Below are 21,920 nucleotides of genomic sequence, written 5' to 3'. Positions count from 1 at the left end.
TAGATGATGCTACTATAAAGACTAGGGTGCATGTATCCTTTTGAATTAATATTTGTACTTTTTGGGTAAATTCCTAGTAGTGCAATTGCTGAGTCATAGAGTAGTTCTATTTTTAACTTTTTGAGAAAACTTCATACTGTTTTCCAGAGTGGTTGCACCACTTTGCATTCACACCAACAGCGCACAAGGATTCCCCTTTCTCCACATCTTTGCCGATACCTGTGTTCCTTGTGTCCATGAGATGATATCTCATGATAGTTTTATTTTGCAGTTCCCTGATGATCAGGAATATTAAGCATCTTTTCATGGGTCTGTTGGCCATCTGGAGGTCTTCTTTGGGAAAACGTCTACTCATGTATTCTGCCCATTTTTTTTAATAAATGACTCATTTTGGGGGTGTTGATTACTATACGTTCTTTATATATTTTGGATACTAACCCTTTATAAGATATGACATTTGTGAAGTGCCTGGGTAGCTCAGTGGGTTAAAGCCTCGGCCTTCGGCTCAGGTCATGACCTCAGGGTCCTGGGATCAAGCCCCACATCTGGCTCCCTGCTCGGCGGGGAGCCTGCATCCTCGTTCTCTCTCTGCCTGCTTCTCTGCCTACTTGTGATTTCTGTTTGTCAAATAAATACATAATTAAAAAAAAAAAAACAACAAGAAGAAGAAGGTATGACATTCGCAAATATCTTCTCCCATTTCATCTGTTGTCTTTTAATTCTGTTGATTGTTCCCTTCACTGTGTGGGAAATTTTTACTATAACATAGTCTCAATAGTTTATTTTTGCTTCTGTTTCCCTTGCCTCAAAAGACATACTTAGGAAAGAAATTGCTATGGCCAGGCTGCAGCCTTGAGAACTAATGATGGTCTGACCCTAACAGCTCAGGTATGGGAGAATCAACAAATATTCTGAACTAAAAGCCATAAAATTGGTGACTGGACAATCTGTTAAGGGAAATCAGAATGAGGTATATCTTTTCTCAGACTCATGGGCAGTAGCCAATGGAATAGTTCTTTGGTAAGAAACATGGTGGAAAAATGACTGAAAAATGGGAAATAAGGACATACAGTATAAGGATATGTGGCAGAAAATAGCACTAGCTGACATCTCCATATTCATCATACAAGTTTCTGTACATCAGAAGGACAACTCTGAAGTAACTAAATTTAGTAACCAGGAAAACAAACTCACTAGAAAAACTAATGAGGCAAGGACACCTCAAATTTATCTTAAAAAACAATAATTCTTGCACAAGGACAAATAATTCTTGCACAAGGACAAAACCAATTCAAAATATAACCATATGTAAACAAGAAGGATAATGAAACATAAAACCTGCACAAACAAATATGCCAATTGATAGGATAATTGCACAGGCACATCACCAAACAGGTCATGCTGGCACAGACAGCACTAAAACATAGAGAAAAGAAACATGCACATACCTACCAATGCCTCCAATTTCAAATTAAGACATGTGAGAAAACTGAAAGTTTAAAGCTTGTAGGCTATTAATGAATACTTCAGATTAGGTCAAAGCTCACAGATGCTTCCAAATTACACAAAGTGATCCTATAGGACACTTGTCTATATCAGAGAAGAAACTATATGCATGCATCATTGTAGATACACAGTCAGGAACAGGATTACCCTACTCTTGCAGAAAAAAGTATATATATATATATATATATATATATATATATATATATGTATATATATATATATAAAATTATATTATTATATTATAATATAACAATATAATAATATATATAAATATTTAATATATAATAATATATTATATTATTATATTGATATCAATATAATAATATAATATAACATTATAATATATACTTATATATAATATAAGTATGTCAATTAATATAATATAAACAATTAATAATTATTTAATATAAAATAAATTAATTAATATAATATGAAATTAACTAATATAATTGATATAAAATATAATGATATATTATATATACATTATATATATATAAACATTAGATATTAAAAGATCTGGATTTCTTGCTATGATATCCCAACCATCATTGAATCAGATCAGGGAACTGACAGCTAATGCCAGAATGGGCCAAAAAACAGGGCATCGTGTGGAAGCTCTACTTACCTTATAACTCAAATGCCTCTGGATAAATTGAAAGTTATAGTTCCTTACTCAAGCAAAAGCTTAGGTAGTTTACTAACAGACTAGATATGAAAGCTAGGACTAAAGCAATCTGGGAGACAGCAAGATCTAAAAACCATGGTTATTCCAACGATGGGAAAACTCTTATTGAATTAATTTTGCAGGCCCTCACAGAAATAAGAATTAACACTGAGAATATAAATTAATATTAACCCAGAAATTAACCCAGAATATAAATTAAAAGTACTGATTTAAAAAACATAATGAGATTATATATATATATGTATATATATATATACATACATGTGTGTGTGTGTATATATATATACATATATATAAAATAGCAATTGCCATTAATATAACCTACTGGAAAAGGAAAAGGTATATTATATCAAAATTATGAAAGTACTATAATAACCCTATAAAAATGTCAGGAATGCAGAACACCATCTTTTATTGTATCAACACTAGATGCCTAACATTTAGCCTAGCATAATGCAGGGTGTTTATGCTTGGGGCTTTAGGGGCAATAATGACCATAGCAGTGATAGAGTTCCTTGAGTGGCAAGAATTAGAAATGTGTAGAAGACTATCTTTATTCTGCAGGCATGAATCCACTATACATCTTGAACCCTATAAATATTACAAATGGGTCATCGTATTATGGTGCCTCCTGCCCATTCTATTTTCTTATTGCTCAATATTGGGTACATATTCATGGCAGCTATGGCTCCAACAGCTCCAACAATAGTGTGCCATCATTGCAAACTAGAACACTACTTTGTGGTCCAGATACAACTTCACAGTCTGTGACATCCTCTGTTTCCCCCATGGATCACCATCTTTGTCATCTAAATGCAACCAAGTACTCACCAGCATCACCAACATCACCAGCACCACTAAGCCCAACCTCTCCACCCTACTGTTTGACATCAATACCACCTACTATTTGGGAAACCTTCAAAGGAGAAACTGAATATTTAAGGAAGTTGATGAAGTGGAAGAAAGTTCCACTTCAATTCTACTCCAGGAGAATCAATGTGGGTCTTAAATGCCCCTTCTAAGATACCAACTGAGAGGACAAATGTTGGCCTGACCTAGTAATTGACTCTTGGTATTGTAACTCAGCGTATATACCAAGTCAACCAAGTTCTGTTACCTCTCTCATGGCTTACTGAATTAAGTGCAGCATTAGACACATGGCAAGGACTCTGTGAAGACAAAGACAACCTATATCTGGTTCCTGATCTAGTAAGTATTTTAGCACACTATTGCATAGAGGAACTGCAGAACATACAGAAAGAGCACTTGGACAGCCAAGACACTTTGCAAACCTCATGGTCACTCATATACTGAGGCAACTTTCTGCTCTTGCTTTTTCAGAATCTGAAGACTAGATATCCACCCATTTGGTATCCCCAGATGTTGTGTATTGCTTAAATTGTTAATTATCCTATGTTTAATTAAAAAAAAGTCTATATGCCCCAGTTCTAAAACATACTTCATCTGTAACTGAAACATCTCAAGTTAACTCTGGCAGCAATACCTCTGGTCCTTACTCAGTAGATCGAAATATTATACAATATAAAGGCAAATATTTGGCATCAGCAAAAGGCCAAGGATGACTGCAAGAAATTACAAAATTGCCTGCATATACACACATACTAATAAGGATATATTAAGATGTTTAAACCATATAATCATCAATTTAATATCCCATGCTCTGAAAGGATTAAATGTGCATAATAAGAAATTTTCATCCACCATAGTAGAATATGGTAGAATATGACCAGACATACTAAATATATACAAATAAAAGATTATATGTGTTCTCTATAAACCGACCCAAAAGGTGCATTTGTAGAAAAGCAATGGTCTTTACCCCGTCAGGATGTTCATTTTATCAGTTGGCAGGACCAAAAATGGTACTGCTAATGATATATAGAGAACCAGAGAAACTAATGAGATATACAAGAGGTATTTAGAGATACCATACAAAGCATTATATCACTTAGCTACATGTCAATGGACGTTGGCATTGGATAAGAGGGGAACCATGATGATGATGATGATGATGATAATGATAATGATGATGGTGATGATTTTAATTATGATAATGATGAAAATGATGGGGACAATACCCACATTAAACAGCCAGCATACCAACCCATCTATTTAATAAGACATTTATTGATTCCACAAAAAAAAATACCTGAAAGAAACTACAAATTATCTCCACTTCCATGTGAACAACATATTCTTGAGTTGAACACAACAGACAGATATTACAGATATTACAAGTGTGAACAATAGGTAGATTGCTCCTCTAGTGATGAGACAGGAATCTCCAAATTAATATAAGCATTGGTATGGACAAAGTATAATGTAGATAAAACCACCACTGAAAGGGGCCAAGAGCATGGTTATATCAGTTTAAAAACATTTTTTACATTAACAATATATCAAAAATTGCCAATTAGAGGAAAATTATGCTCTATTTATGGAACAGAACACATGAAGAATCAATAGATTACTGGTGAAAACCAAGAGTAGAAGTAAAATATTAAATTCAAAAATTTGGGAAAACAGAAATAACATTTTAAAATTATAGAGATTAATGTGCCATATGGAACACTAAATATGTAGTTTCAACCATGGGTAATTATGATAATTTAGGGATAGACATTGTCACAGCATATTCACATGAAGACAATTGAGTGATTATATCTTTAAATAAAAATAAATAAATAAATAAAGTAAAAAATCAAAAATCAAGTATATTTATTATACTCCCAACTTATACATTTTAATTCATACTTAGCTATTAAAAAAGTAACAGTAGATCCATGGGCACTATGTCTAGATTTTAAAAGAATAAGGATACCTTATAATGCATATAGAGAACACATAGGAAATTTAGCACATAAAACATATTATTATCCTTGGTAGTGTACATTAGGCTTCTTTCATCAGATTTCTACCCCAAGACTATAGGAGCCTATACTAATAAAACCTCTCATGGTCCTATTGTAACCTATAATAGTAACCTATACCTTGAAATTTAATATAGACCTTTCAAGCCAGATCTAGATTCCCAAATTTTGTCATTTGATCTATCCTCATTTATGTCCAGCTAACAACCTCTCTGTCAAAAACAGATTCACCAAAAGGAAGGACAACTTTATAGATTCTCTTGGACCAGTAAGAGGTTTAATTGGAGAGCCAATGGCAAGTGATTTCTCTCAATTCCAAATTGACCAAATCATATTAAAAATTTTTTTACAGAAAAATGACTTCATTGATAGGATAATAGGAGGACCATCAGCTCCCCAAACCAGTATGTTTGTTACTATGCAAGATAATAAAGGGCACATGTCTTAGGGTATTTTTATTTTTATTTATCATTTAAATGCTTAAGATAATTCTGATTAGAATTTTTTAATTTTTATTTATTTTTAAAATTTCTTTTCAGTGATCCAGAATTCATTATTTATGCACCACACCCAGTGATCCATGCAATACATGCCCTCCATAATACCCACCACCAGGCTCACCCAACCTCCCACACTCACACCTCCGAAACCCTCAGCTATTCCTCAGAGTCCACAGTCTTTCATGGTTCATCTCCCCCTCCAATTTCCCCCAACTCCCTTCTCCTCTCCATCTCCCCATGTCCTCTGGGTTATTCCTTATGCTCCACATAAGCAAAACCATATGACAATTGACTCTCTCTGCTTGACTATTTCACTCCCCATAATCTCTTCCAGTCTCGTCCATGTTGATACAAAAGTTGGGTATTCATCCTTTCTGATGGAGGCATAATACTCCATAGTATATATGGACCACATCTTCCTTATGTATCCATCTGTTGAAGGGCATCTTGTTCTTTCCACAGTTTGGCAACTGTGGCCATTGCTTCTATGAACATTGGAGTACAGATGGCCCTTATTTTTATTACATCTGTGTCTTCGGGGTAAATACCCAGTAGTGTAATTGCAGGGTCATAAGGAAGCTCTATTTTTTATTTCTTAAAGAATCTCCACAAAATTTTGAAACCAAACAATCTCAATTTAACAGACATGTAATGGCAGCTTTGTCATCACTGGGCATACAGGTGGATAAAATCAGCAATATATTACAAAACATAAGTGACTTGCATACAGAAGTAAATAGAGCCATGGAAATTTTCCATAAAGCCATTGCAGAAAACACTAAAAATAACAAAATACATATATATATATATATATATATATATATATATATATATATGATGTTTCTCTAAGTGTAGAATATCAATTCTCACAATTAAGATTGATATGTGGCATACTTTTAGAACAACTATAATCTTGAAGGTAATACTGGTCACCTAAGATAACAGGAAGCCCAACCAGAAAGAAGATAGGACCCATCCTACTGGCTATGATTCTGTGAGCAACTGTGAAACTAGCTTATTGACACTTAAAGGGGGACACATGATATTGGGTCACCACACTTCTGTGGTTCTCCAATATCAAAAGAGAGACCGAACCTTCAGGCCATCAAAAGACCCCCTAAAAGGAAAATATTTACCCAAGACGTGTTGGTGGAATGTAATTAAAATACTATTACTACTGCTGGACCTTTGAATACCTAACCTATCTAAAACTATGTTCCTAATGTCTTCTCAATCAGTTTTGTATAATATGAAAAACTGGACTGTGGTAATACGCTCTAAGCCAAATCTTACCCTAACCTATTACAGTCAAGGGGGAAAAAAGGAACACAACATGATGGTGTATGCAAACTAGAACAGCTAATGAATGTGACAATAGAAGAAAAAAGATATTCAAAGTCAATAAGATAGAGGGACTATTAAAATAATCAAGAAATGGGCGCCTGGGTGGCTCAGTGGGTTAAGCCGCTGCCTTCGGCTCAGGTCATGATCTCAGGGTCCTGGGATCGAGTCCCACATCGGGCTCTCTGCTCGGCAGGGAGCCTGCTTCCCTCTCTCTCTCTCTCTCTCTGGCTGCCTCTCTGCCTACTTGTGATTTCTCTCTGTCAAATTAATAAATAAAATCTTAAAAAAAAATAAAATAAAAAATAAAAATACTTTAAAAAAAAAAAAGAAATATTTCACACTGAGCCTCCTAAAATTGATTTATTAAATGCAAATTATACATGAGAAGATTTAAGTAAAAGAACATCTGGAAAGCACCGAGGTGGCTCAGTTATTAAGCTTCTGCTTTGGCTCAAGTCATGATCCCAGGGTCCTAGGGTCAATAATAAGGCTCCTTGCTCTGCAGAGAGTCTGCTTCTCCCTCTGCCCCTCTTCCCACTCATTCTTTGAATTTCTCTCTCTCAAATAAATAAATAAAATCTTTTTTAAAAGAACATCTGGAATATGCAACTAATAAAGTCAAAATTACTTTGCAGAAATCATAAGGAGAACAAAACCACACACTCCCTAAGATAATGACAGCTTGAATTCTAATGTTTTGACAATCAAATATGTGCTTGGTAGTGTTATGCAAGCTTACACCTCTTGAAGCTTTATAAAAATGTCTTTTACATGGAAATGCAATGGCCAAGAAAACTTACTCGAGTGGTTTAAAAAGCTTAACTTTCGGTGGTTTGGCAACTAGAAACGTTACCATATGAAAAAGTTCTCTGTTATACTTTTGCTAGTATTAGGAATATGGTTGCTTAAACTGGTCATTAAACCACAGTGTTAAAAAAAAAAAGTGTGGTAAAGGGAAAATACTCTTAAAATGATTGTTATTAAGACTGTAACTAATGAAAACAAAAGATTGTAACTAATGTATGATCACACACACAGAGTGGATTAATATTTTTGTGAACTTAGGTTTTGAGAAGGTTTTAGGCCCTTAGGATTCATGTGTGAGTGATTTGAAACCACAGGGTGGATTGTTATGTATTGATTTGATATAATTTCAAATCAGTTGTTTATAACTTGTGTGAAGCTATTTTAATCTACTTGACTATTACAAAGAAAAAAAAAAGTTGTTTGAATATAAGAATGAAGAGAGTTGTGTCAGAATCTCATATTCTCACCAGTTCTCACAGATAAGAACTCAGTAGCTCAGGTGCTGAGCATTGCTGCTGTGGGTTTTCTTTTTTTTTTTTTTAAGATTTTATTTATTTATCTGGCCAGACAAAGATCACAAGTAGACAGAGAGGCAGGCAGAGGGAGAGGGGAAAGCAGGCTCCCTGCTGAGCAGAGAGCTGGATGTGGGACTCAATCCCAGGACCCTGAGATCATGACCTGAGCGGAAGGCAGAGGCTTAACCCATTGAGCCACCCAGGCACCCCATGCTGTGAGCTTTTTCATAAAAAACATGAAGCAGCAACTATGGTAAGGGGATATATAGACTACAAAAATCAAGAGTTTATGAGGACTTTCAGAGAGTGTTAGATCTGCAAAGGCAAACTTTGTTGATCTAAAATAGCTCTTCAAAGACCCTGGGGGCAAATGGCTCCTGCCACAGTAAAGGCAACTTTACCCACAGTGGTGAAAGCTGACAGTGACCCCTGGAAGATCATCTTGCCCGTCAACACCAGTACCAATGTTTCCTGGCAATGTTCTCCAGCAATAAGGAACTTTTATTTTTTCACTGGTAGCTGGACTTCAGCCCAAGGTTGGCTAAGCCATCTCTCCTGAGTACTAACTTGCATAAATTTAGACTTTAGTCCTTTAATCTCCCCTGGCCTAGAATAATAATATGATTACTCTATCACTGATTTGAAATAGGCTATTTCTTATCACTTATTAAGACACATTATCCCTGGGGCACCTGGGTGGCTCTGCTGGTTAAGCATCTGCCTTAGGTTCAGATCATGATCCCAGGGTCCCAGCATCAAGCCCCTCATGGGGTTCCCTGCTCAGTGGTGAGCCTGCTTCTTCATCTCCTTCTGCCTGCCACTTTCTCTGCTTCTGCTCTTTCTCTTTGTGTGTCAAATAAAAAATTGTTAAAACGGGGGGTGGGACACCTGGGTGGCTGAGAAGTTAAGCATCTGCCTTCTGTTTGGGTCATGATCCAGGGTCCTGGGTTCCCTGCTCTTAGGGAAGCCTGCTTCTCCCTCTCCCACTCCCCCTGTCTCTCTCTCTCTCTCTCTCTCTCTCTCTCTCTGTAAAATAAATAAATAAATATCTTAAAAGAGAGAGAGAGACATTGTCCCTATAGGCTATTGGCTTGAAATTCCCATTTAATTTAACACAGGTTCACTCTGTGTTAAATAAAATGTTGGCATAGACAAACATAGTCTGTGAGCATTAATCTGCCTCCCAAAACAAAAGTTATTATCACATTCCATATGATTCTGCTTTCCTTATGAGACTAAGAGTCTATCTAGCAATCTACTAGGTATTTCCTCCAGCTAACAATGTCAAGCCCAGAACAGATTAAATGATCCCATGAGATCTGGTCTGAGATCCCATGAGATCTAGCATCAGGAGAATAAGCTACTTTGTAGCTTATTTGGAGCAATATAGACCTTGGTGGCCCTGTGTGTCCCCCACAGTTCCCCCAACCATGGACCAACCATCCTTATATGCCCCTGACTGAGGCATCAATCCCATAAAGTCTGGTGCAGTGTTGGAGCAGCTGGCATGTACACACAACTCCCCAGGCACCACCTGCCCTCAGGTTTCCAGGAACACTAAGCATCAGTAGAAAGGTACCTGCTCAGTCCAGCAGGCCATCTTCCTAGAGCTGGGAGTGCACCACACTGAACTACTGATGCAAAGAAGGAAAGGTCATTTTAGTTAGACCTCCTCGTGGACCTGTGCCAAGGGGATACTCAGCATCTGTGGAAAGTCAAATATCCAAGGTATCACTCATCAGTGAACTTCTAGGCCGTGCCAAGGGTGGCAAGGTTCAGGGATTTCTGTGAGATCTGGCTTGATCCAAAGCTTTGGGCCCAGTGAGTTGTGCTAGCCAACAGAGGCTAGTTTCTTTAGACCATTTCAGAATTGTTTTAAAAATTTTGTACCTTTTCATGAAGTTAGTTTTGAAAAGTTTCAAACTTTGTCAGCTTAGGTTAGGAAAAGGTGAATTTGGTATGCTGATAGCATTAAGGAGAAAGCCCAGAGGCTAGAGGAGTGGTAAAAACCTAGCAAAAAACTGGTTTAAAAAAAAAAAAAAAAAAAAAAAACTAGGACCTAGTGATGAAGGACAGTTGCTCTGCTGAACTGTCCAGATGAAAGGGACTCTCACACAAGCACAATCTCTTTTGCCATTTTCCCCTGGAGGCCTTTCAAAAGGCTTTGATTTTCCAACTTATATACTGAGGTAGATTTTCAGTTAACTATGGTAGGCCTGAAATAATACAAGTTTGATTTTGCATGCAGCACAATTTTGTACCTTTTGGCTAAAGTTAAGATCTGTAGTCATGGTAAAGTGGAGAATTAGCAGATCTAAACCAAATAAAACCCACTTGAGCCATAATTCTGCAGCACTGGCATTAAAGATGGATTATCTAGGTATCAGAAAAAAAATGCAGGCATATTACCCATTTATTCTACTAAATAGAAATAGATACCTAACTTTATTGTACTTTTTATCTCACTAAATAGCTAAATTTTACATTAACAATTGCCATTTTATCAAACTTTCTCCATTTTTTCTGCAATTTTTAAATTAAGATACAATTCACACAACACAAAATTCACCATTTTAACCGTTTTAAGGTGTAAAATTCAGTGGTTTTTATATGGTGCAACCATCACCACTGTTGTTTCCTAGAACATATGTATCATCCCCAAAAGAAACCCCACAAAGTTTAGCAGCTATCCCAAATCCCACCCAGAAACAAATGATAATGAAAAAAAAAAAATGAATATACCTCTACATAATATACCCTAATATACCAGAATTTTCATACTCTGGACATTCTATTTAAATGAAATAATACAACATAAGGAACTGTTTGTCTAGATTCTTTGGCTTGATATATTTCAAGGTTTGTCCATGTTGTAGTATCAGTACTTCATTCTTTTATGACTGAGTAATATTTTATTGTATGGATATATATGTTGTTTGTCTATAAATTAGTTGATGAGCTAGTGTTGTTTCCACATTGGAACTACTATGAACAGTACTGCCATAAACATTTGTACACAAGTTTTTGTGTGATTTTGTGTTTTCAATTCTCTTGAGCATATACCTAAGTGTGGAATTTCTGGGTCATATGGTAGCACTATGTTTAACTTTTTGAGAAACTATCAAACTATTTTATAAAGGACTATACCTTTTTACAATTCCACCAAAATGTATTGAGTGGTACAATTTTTTCATGTCCCTGCCAATGCTTATTTTCTATTTTTTTAAAATTAACCATCCTAATGGATGTGAAGTGGTATCCCACTGTAGTTTTAATATACATTTCCCTAATGTACTAATGATGATAAGGATATCTTTTGTGTTTATTGGCTATTTGTATATCTGTTGGTTTTGCAACACTCTCAGAAGCTTCTGAGGTATAATCTGATATTGATGTCCAAAGGCAAAAGGCAGGGAGAGAAGACCAAAGAAAGAGGCAGGCCACTCTAGGTTGGTAGGTGGCAGTTTTAATAAGCAAGGAAAATTTGCATATGAGACTTGTCATGACCAGCAGTAAGATGAATGGATTCCCACACCCATCTACCAAATCATAAAAGTTTATATAGAGGCCCTAACTGGGTTTAGTCACTGTATAGACATTCTCAACACCACATCACTATTTCAAGGCTATGCACTTAGAGCAACCTCTAGAAGTGGGAAAAGCAAACAGAACCTATATTCCAAGGACAGGATAAGACATACAGAACCACAGATCACCTGGATCCAGATCACAAGTCAATCAGTGATCATGTCTTTTCCATGACCTCCCCCCAATAATATCTTCTTTGGAAAAACATTGATTCAAATCTTGCCTAAAAAGAAACAATCAAGAAAACTAAAAGGCACCCTATGGAATGAGAGAAGATGTTTCCAAATGACATATAAGATAAAGGAATAGTATTCAAAATCTATAAAGAACTTATCAAAATCAACATCAAAAAAACAAAAAAATCAGGTCAAGAAATGCGCCGAAGACATGAATAGACATTCTCCAGACACATAATCAAATGGCTACACAGACACATGAAAAAAATGCTCAACATCCTGGGTCACAAATCAGGTCTCAAATGGTACCAGAATATTGTCATCATTCCCTGCATATTTTCAGACCACAATTTTCTGAAGCTAGAACTCAATGACAAGAGTAAAGTGGGAGAGAGCTCAAATACATGGAGGCTAAAGAGCATCTCACTAAACAATGAATGGGTCAACCAGGAAATTAAAGAAGAATTGAAAAAATTCATGGAAACAAATGATAATGAAAACACAACTGTTCAAATTCTGTGGGACACAGCAAAGGCAGTCCTGAGAGGAAAGCATATAGCAATACAAGCCGAAAGGAACAGAAAGAAAGAAGGAAGATAAAAGGATTCCTTGATAAAGGAGTTATCAAGAAACAAGAAAGTTCTCAAATACACAACCTAACCCTACACCTAAAGGATCTGGAGAAAGAAAAACAAAGAAAGCCTAAACCCAGCAGGAGAAGATAAATAATAAAGATCAGAGCAGAAATCAATGAAATAGAAATTTAAAAAAATAGAAAAAATCAATGAAACTAGGAGCTGGTTTGTTGAAAGAATTAGTAAGATTGATAAACTCCTGGCTAGACTTATCAAAAAGAAAAGAGAAAAGACCCAAATAAATAAAATCATGCATAAAAGAGGAGAGCTCACAACCAACACCAAAGAAATACAAACATTATAAGAACATATTATGAGCAACCATACGCCAGCAAATTTGACAATCTGGAAGAAATGGATGCATTCCTAGAGAAAGATAAACTACCACAACTGAACTAGGATGAAATAGAAAACCTGAACAGACCCATAACCAGTAAGGAGATGGAAGCAGTCATCAAAAATCTCCCAACAAACAAGAGTCCAGGACCAGGCAGCTTCCCAGGGGAATTCTACCAAACATTTAAAGAAGAATTAATACCTATTCTCCTGAAACTGTTCCCAAAAATGGAAGAAAAATTTCCAAACTCATTTTTATGAGGCCAGCATTACCTTGATCCCAAAACCAGACAAAGACCTCACCAAAAAGGAGAATTACAGACCAATCTCCTTGATGAACACAGATGCAAAAATTCTCACCAAAATACTACCCAATAGGATCCAACAGTACATTAAAAGGATCATTCACCATGACCAAGTAGGATTTATTCCAGGGCTGCAAGGTTGGTTCAACATCTGCAAATGAATCAATGTGATACAACACATCAATAAAGGAAAGAACAAGAACTATATGAAACTCTCAATAGATGCTGAAAAAGCATTTGACAAAGTACAGCATCCCTTCCTGATCAAAACTCTTCAAAGTGTAGGGATAGAGGGCACATACCTCAATATCATCAAAGCCATCTATGAAAAACCCACCGCAAATATCATTCTCAATGGAGAAAAACTGAAAGCTTTTCCGCTAAGGTCAGGAACACGGCAGGGATGTCCATTATCACCACTGCTATTCAACATAGTACTAGAGGTCCTAGCCTCAGCAATCAGACAACAAAAGGAAATTAAAGGCATCCAAATCGGCAAAGAAGAAGTCAAATTATCACTCTTCACAGATGATATGATACTATATGTGGAAAACCCAAAAGACTCCACTCCAAAACTGCTAGAACTTGTACAGGAATTCAGTAAAGTGTCAGGATATAAAATCAATGCACAGAAATCAGTTGCATTTCTCTACACCAACAACAAGACAGAAGAAAGAGAAATTAAGGAGTCAATCCCATTTACAATTGCACCCAAAACCATAAGATACCTAAGGAATAAACCTAACCAATGAGGCACAGAATCTATACTCAGAAAACTATAAAGTACTCATGAAAGAAATTGAGGAAGACACAAAGAAATGGAAAAATGTTCCATGCTCCTGGATTGGAAGAATAAATATTATGAAAATGTCTATGCTACCTAAAGCAATCTACACACTTAAAGCAATTCCTATCAAAGTACCATCCATCTTTTTCAAAGAAATGGAACAAATAATCCTAAAATTTATATGGAACCAGAAAAGACCCCAAATAGCCAGAGGAATGTTGAGAAAGAAAGTCAAAGTTGGTGGCATCACAATTCCAGACTTCAAGCTCTATTACAAAGCTGTCATCATCAAGACAGTATTGTACTGGCACAAAAACAGACACATAGATCAACGGAACCAAAGAGAGAGCCCAGAAATGGACCTTCAACTCTATGGTCAATTGATCTTCGACAAAGCAAGAAAGATGTCTAATGGAAAAAAGACAGTATCTTCAACAAATGGTGTTGGGAAAATTGGACAGTCACATGCAGAAGAATGAAACTGGACCATTATTTCCTTACACCACACACAAAAATAGAATCAAAATGGAAGAAAGAGCTCAATGTGAGACAGGAATCCATCAAAATCCTTGAGGAGAACATAGGCAGCAACCTCTTTGGCCTCAGCCACAGCAACTTCTTCCTAGGAACATTACCAAAGGCAAGGGAAGCAAGGGCAAAAGTGAACTATTGGGACCTCATTAAGATCAAAAGCTTTTGCACAGCAAAGGAAACAGTTAACAAAACCAAAAGACAACTGACAGAATGGGAGAAGATAGTCGCAAATGATATGACAGATAAAGGGCTAGTATCCGAAATCTAGAAAGAACTTATCAAACTCAACACCCAAAGAACAATAATCCAATCAAGAAATGGGCAGAGGACATTAACAGACATTTCTGCAAAGAAGACATACGAATGACAGGACACATGAAAAAATGCTCCACATCACTCAGCATCAGGGAAATACAAATCAAAACCACAATGAGATGCCACCTCACACCAGTCAGAATGGCTAAAATTAACCAATTAGGAAATGACAGATGCTGGCAAGGATGCAGAGAAAGGGAAACCCTCCTACACTGTTGGGGGAAATGCAAGCTGGTGCAGCCACTCTGTAAAACAGCTGGATGTTCCTCAAAAGGCTGAAAATAGAGCTACCCTATGACCCAGCAATCACACTACTTTGTATTTACCCTAAAGATACAAATGTAGTGATCTGAAGGGGCATGTGCACCCAAATGTTTATAGCAGCAAAGTCCACAATAATGAAACTATGGAAAGAACCTAGATGTCCATCAACAGATGAATGGCTAAAAAAGAGGTGGTATATATATACAATGGAATACTATGTAGCCATCAAAAGAAATGAAATCTTGCCATTTGCAACAACATGGATGGAACTGGAGAGTATTGTGCTGAGCAAAATAAGTCAATCAAAAAGAAAGTTATCATATGATCTCTCTGATATGAGGAATTTGAGAGGCAGAGTGGAGGGTTTGGGGGGTTGGGAAGGAAAAAAATGAAATAAGATGGGATTGGGAGGGAGACAAACCATAAGAGGCTCTTAATCTTACAAATTAGACTGAGGGTTGCTTGGGTTTGGGGGGTGGAGAGGGTGCTTGGGATATGGACATTGGGGAGGGTATGTGATATGATGAGTGCTGTGAAGTGTGTAAATCTGATGATTCACAGACCTGCACCCCTGGGGCAAATAAAACATTATATGTTAATTAAAAAAAAAAGAAGAGGTGGTACACATATACAATGGAATATTACTCAGCCATCAAAAAGAATGAAATCTTGCCATTTGCAACAATGTGGATGGAACTAAAGTATACTATGCTAAGAGAAATGTCGGTTGAGAAAGACAAGTATCATGTGATTCCACTTGATTATATGTGTAATTGAAGAAACAAAACAGATGAATATAGGGAAAGAAAAAATAAAACAAGATTAAAAACAGGGAGGAAAACTCTAAGAGACTCTTAACTATAGAGGAAAAACTGAGGGTTCCTGAAAGGGTTGTGGATTAAGGATGGGGTAATTGGGTAATGGGCATTAAGTAGGATATGTGAAGTGGTGAGCTCTGGGTGCTATATGCAAGTGATGAATCACTAAATTCAATGCCTGAAACTAATAATACACTATATGTTAACTAATGAATTTAAATAAAATCTTAAAAAAAAATCCTTTGTCTGTTTTTTAATTAGTTTGTTTTTTTATTGTCGATTTGTAAGAACCATTTCTATATTCTGAACACAGATTCATTTTCATATATATGATATTCAAACTTTTTTTCCTATTTCTGGGTTATCTGTTCACTTCCTTGATAGCATCTTTGATGTACAAAATATTTAATTTTAATAAAGAAAAATTTATCTATTTTTTTTATTTTTGTGCTATGTTTTTAGTGTTATATTTAAGAAGTCATTGCCTAGGATACAAAATTAATGTACAGAAATCAGTTGCTTTCCTATACACTAACAATGAAAATACAGAAAGGGAAATTAGAGAATTGATTCCATTTATTATAGAACCAAGAACTATAAGATACCTGGGAATAAATCTAACCAAAGAGGTAAAGGATCTGTACTCAAGGAACTACAGAACACTCATGAAAGAAATTGAAGAAGACTCAAAAAGATGGAAGACCATTCCATGCTCATGGATTGGAAGAATAAACATGTTAAAATGTCAATACTGCCTAGAGCAATCTATACTTTCAATGCCATTCCAATCAAAATTCCACTGGCATTTTTCAAAGATCTGGAGCAAACAATCCTAAAATGTGTATGTAATCAGAAAAGACCCCAAATTGCTAAGGAAATGTTGAAAAAGAAAAACAAAACTGGGGATATTGCATTGCCTGATTTCAAACTTTACTACAAAGTTGTGATCACCAAGACAGCATGGTACTGGCACAAAAACAGGCACATAGACCAGTGGAACAGAGTAGAGAGCCCAGATATGGACCCTCAACTCTATGGTCAAATAATCTTCAACAAAGCAGGAAAAAATATCCAGTGGAAAAAAGACAGTCTCTTCAATAAATAGTGCTGGGAAAATTGAACAGCCATGTGTAGAAGAATGAAACTTGACCATTTTCTTATACCATACACAAAGACAAACTCAAAATGGATGGATAAAAGACCTCAATGTGAGGCAGGAATCTGTCAGAATCCTAGACTAATACATAGGCAGTAACCTCTTCGATATCGGCCACAGCAACTTCTTTCAAGGTATGCCTCCAAAAGTAAAGGAAACAAATGTGAAAATAAACTTTTGACACTTCATCAAGATCAAAAGCTTCTGCACAGCAAAGGAAATAGTCAACAAAACAAAGAGACAACCCACAGAATGGCAGAAGATTTGCAAATGACAGTATAGACAAAGGGCTGATATCCAAAATCTATAAAGAACTCCTCAAACTCAACACACACAAAACAGATAATCACATCAAAAAATGGGCAAAAGAGGGTGCCTGGGTGGCTCAGTGGGTTAAAGCCTCTGCCTTCAGCTCAGGTCATGATCTCAGGGTTCTGGGATCGAGCCCCACATCGGGCTCTCTGCTCAGCAGGAAGCCTGCTTCCCTCCTCTCTCTGCCTGCCTCTCTGCCTACTTGTGATTTCTTTCTGTCAAATAAATAAATAAATTCTTTTTTTTTAAAAATGGGCAAAAGATATGAACAGACACTTCTCCCAAGAAGACATACAAATGGCTAACAGACACATGAAAAAATGTTAATCAGCATTAACCATCAGGGAGATTCAAATCAAAACCACATTGAGGGGTGCCTGGGTGGCAAAGTGGGGTAAAGCCTCTGCCTTTGGCTCAGGTCATGATCCCAGGGTCCTGGGATCAAGCCCCACATCAGGCTCTCTGCTCAGCAGGGAGCCTGCTTCATCCTCTCTCTCTGCCTACTTGTGATCTCTGTCTGTCAAATAAATAAATAAAATTTTTTAAAAATGCATTGAGATACCACCTTACACCATTTAGAATGGCCTAAATTAACAAGATAGGAAACAACATGTGTTGGAGAGAATGTGGAGAAAGGGGAACCCTCTTATACTGTTAGTGGGAATCCACATTGGTGCAGCCACTTTGGAAAACAGTGTGGAGATTCCTCAAGAAATTAAAAATAGCGCTTTCCTATGACTCTGCAATCACACTACTGGGTATTTACCCCAAAGATATGGATGCAGTGAAAAGAAGGGCCATCTGTAACCCAATGTTTATAGCAGCAATGGCCACGGTTGCCAAACTGTGGAAAGAACCAAGATGCCCTTCAACAGATGAATACATAAGGAAGATGTGGTCCATATATACTATGGAGTATTATGCCTCCATCAGAAAGGATGAATACCCAACTTTTGTATCAACATGGACGAGACTGGAAGAGATTATGGGGAGTGAAATAAGTCAAGCAGAGAGAGTCAATTATCATATGGCTTTGCTTATTTGTGGAGCATAAGAAATAACATGGAGGACATGGGGAGATGGAGAGGAGAAGGGAGTTGGGGGAAATTGGAGGGGGAGATGAACCATGAGAGACTGTGGACTCTGAGGAATAGCTGAGGGTTTTGGAGGTGTGGGAGTGGGAGGTTGGGTAAGCCTGGTGATGGGTATTATGGAGGGCACACATTGCATGGAGCACTGGGTGTGGTACATAAACAATGAATTCTGGAACACTGAAAAGAAATTTTAAAAATAAATTAAAATTTTTAAAAAAGAAGTCATTGCCTAAGGGTGCTTGGATGGCTCAATCAGTTAAGCATCTGCCTTTGGCTCAGGTCATGATCCTGGGGTCCTGGGATTGTGTCTCATGTCAGGCTACCTTCTCAGTGTTTCTCTCCCCACTTGTACTCTCTTTTTCTCTAATAAAGAAATAAAATCTTAAAAATATCATTGCCTAATTTAAGGCCACAAAAATTTACATTTATTTCCTTCTAAGAGTTTTACAAATTCAGCTCCTACAATTAGGTCATTGACCCCTGCATCTAAGGAAGTCAATGACCCCTTAGCTCTTCAAACATATTAAAATAGCTGATTATAAATTTTTGTCTAGTAAATCCAACATCTGTGTTTATAGTGACAGTTGGCATTGATTTTTTTCAAGTGTATAAGTCATAATTTATTATTTCTCCACATACCTTTCATTTTTTTGTTGTTGCTCTTGTTGAAAATGGGACATTTTTTCTGGAGGAAATGAAAATCCAAGATTTTCTGTGAGATTTTCCAAATTTTTAATTGGTAATTTTTTAAAGATGTCCAAAAAGGTATCTCATGAGGTGATTTGGAAATAGGCTTTCAGTCAGTGAACTTTATTCAAGTAAAAAATAAATGATGGACAGAGAGATAGATGATGATGATGATAGATACATGATAAACAGATGATAGTAGACAGACAATAGATAATAGATGGTAGATGATGAAGATTTATCAGAGGATTCTAAGGTTCCATTATTAAATTTTGTTCACTCCATGTGTACGCTTCATTATTTTGTAAATAATAAAATACAACCTAAAGTTTCAAATATCAATTTTCTTCCCAAAATGGAGTCCCACTTTTTGTACTCACTTTCTATTTTATTTAGGAAATTATGTTAACTGTTTGAAAATCTGAGAGGTAATTTAGTATTTTTAATAGACATGTGATCTAACTTACTCCAGGGAACCTACAAATAAGGTGAGTGAAGACTACTTACACCATCAATCTTCCCTCTTCAAGAATTATCTGGTACATTGAATAAATTGTTCTCCATTTACAAGAGCAAGGATTCATCATACTCCAAACAGCACAAGTCTGAGTCAAATCTGTCAGCTAGAGCCCACAAGAAAATACAAGATCAGCTGCTACATTAGTTGCTGTGTTATGCTTGACATGTCTTTCCATATGGATGTGGAATTTGGACAAGGAAAGAAATAAAATGTGGGCACATATATTATAGTGCTCATAGCTGATGTAACTTATGGCATTGCCCCTTCCCAAGGTGTTGGTCTGGTATACCAGTTCCAATAACCCAGCACAGTCCCTTCAGCCTTTTTACCACCTGAAATATCACAATGACATTCTACCTTTTTTTACCTAAACCCTCATGCAGTGTCCACTGACAAAAATGTAGGTCAGAATTTTACTTTTTCGGAAGCAATGTAAAATAGATTGTTTCAAAACTTCCCCAATATATAGAAAACCTAAATTTTCCCTATCAAGGAACAAACTCACAGCAGGCTTACATTATTTTTTGCCCTATCCTTCTTAATGTAACAATTAACATATATACTTTATCATTTCTGAAGTTATAAAGTGCTTTCTTAAATTATATGTGATTTTTATTTTTAGTTAATTCTATATCTACCAAGAAATTTAAAGTGAGAACTCCAAAAACTCTTTGCTTTGCATTTATTCTATGTCACTGGATAAGATCACATACTTAATATATCATTTAATATTCAGTGTTTATTACATAATGTTCATTGTTTCCACTGCTACCTTCCTGCACTACATTCTGAACTTCACAAGGGCAGCACCACTGACTATACTTTTTTTTTAAAAAAGATTTTATCTATTTATTTGACAGAGATCACAAGTAGGCAGAGAGGCAGGCAGAGAGAGAAGGGGAAGCAGGCTTCCTGCTGAGCAGAGAGCCCGATGCAGGGCTTGATCCCAGGACCCTGGGATCATGACCTAAGCCGAAGACAGAGGCTTTAACCCACTGAGCCACCCAGGCGCCCTGACCATACTTCTTCTTATTTCCTCACTACCTTAAAACATACTTCACATATAATAAACACTTCATAATTTTAAGTGTAAATTAAAGTGTAAGTACAGGGACAACCCATACCTTTTCATCCTGTTGTTCTCAAAAACACATGTAAAGCACAATAAATATGATGCCATTTTCTGTTTTGCAGTCTCATGTCCTTGAAGCCAAACTTTTATACTAAAATCCCAGCTCTGCCACTGACAGGGGATATAACCATGGATAAGTCACTCAACCTCTCTGTTCCTCTGTTGTGTCATCTGTAATATGGAGAGAATATCGGTATCTACCTTGAGCAGGTGTGTGGAGAATAAATGAGTTATTCCATGTAAAGATTTTAGAACTGTGCCCTCTATAAATAAATACAATCAACACGGAGGTAGGAGTCAGAATGCCAGGCTCTTCTGATCTCTCATGTTTATTCAAGTCCAAGTTACAGAACATCCCTGGACCATGTTTCTTGATATTCATCATCATCATCATCATAATATTAATATACATATGCTGTATGACTTTCTTATGAAAGATAATATTTCAAATTGTCTAATAATATTCTTCTCCTTTCTCACTAAGGTGTTAGGAGAAAATCAGCTTTTAAGATACTTTAAATCTCCAAATAGTTTTCTATTATAATTAATTATAAACTGTTTTAACTTTTAAATAACTTTCTTATTATAAAATAATGCATACTTATTATAGAAAATTCCAGAAGTCCATTAAATTATATATCAACCCACCTCCCAGAGGTGGCTTTAACATATTGGAATACATTCTTCAGGTATTTCTATACATGTATTTTCACATTAAAGTATTATTTGTTGGCATGTTTTAAGTACCACCAGAGGTTAGGGGGGAAAAATCGCTACTTAGTGGTTCAGAATGAATAATTTAATGAAAACTGGGGTGAAAAAAAGTGGATGGTACTTCTTTGTCTTTCTGCATAGAGCTTTCAGAAGTAAAACTAGACATCAAGACCATTCATAAAGACAACCACCTTATTCACATTGACCAGCTACAATACAGTTGAAGGACATTTGTTTTTCAGTACAATTAATAACCTATATAGACTTTTGTTATGCTTTTTAAGAAATAATAATCTAAA

This window comes from Mustela lutreola, chromosome 9, assembly GCF_030435805.1.
Source record: "Mustela lutreola isolate mMusLut2 chromosome 9, mMusLut2.pri, whole genome shotgun sequence".
Taxonomy (NCBI): Eukaryota; Metazoa; Chordata; class Mammalia; order Carnivora; family Mustelidae; genus Mustela; species Mustela lutreola.
Note: the sequence above shows the minus strand (reverse complement) of the source record.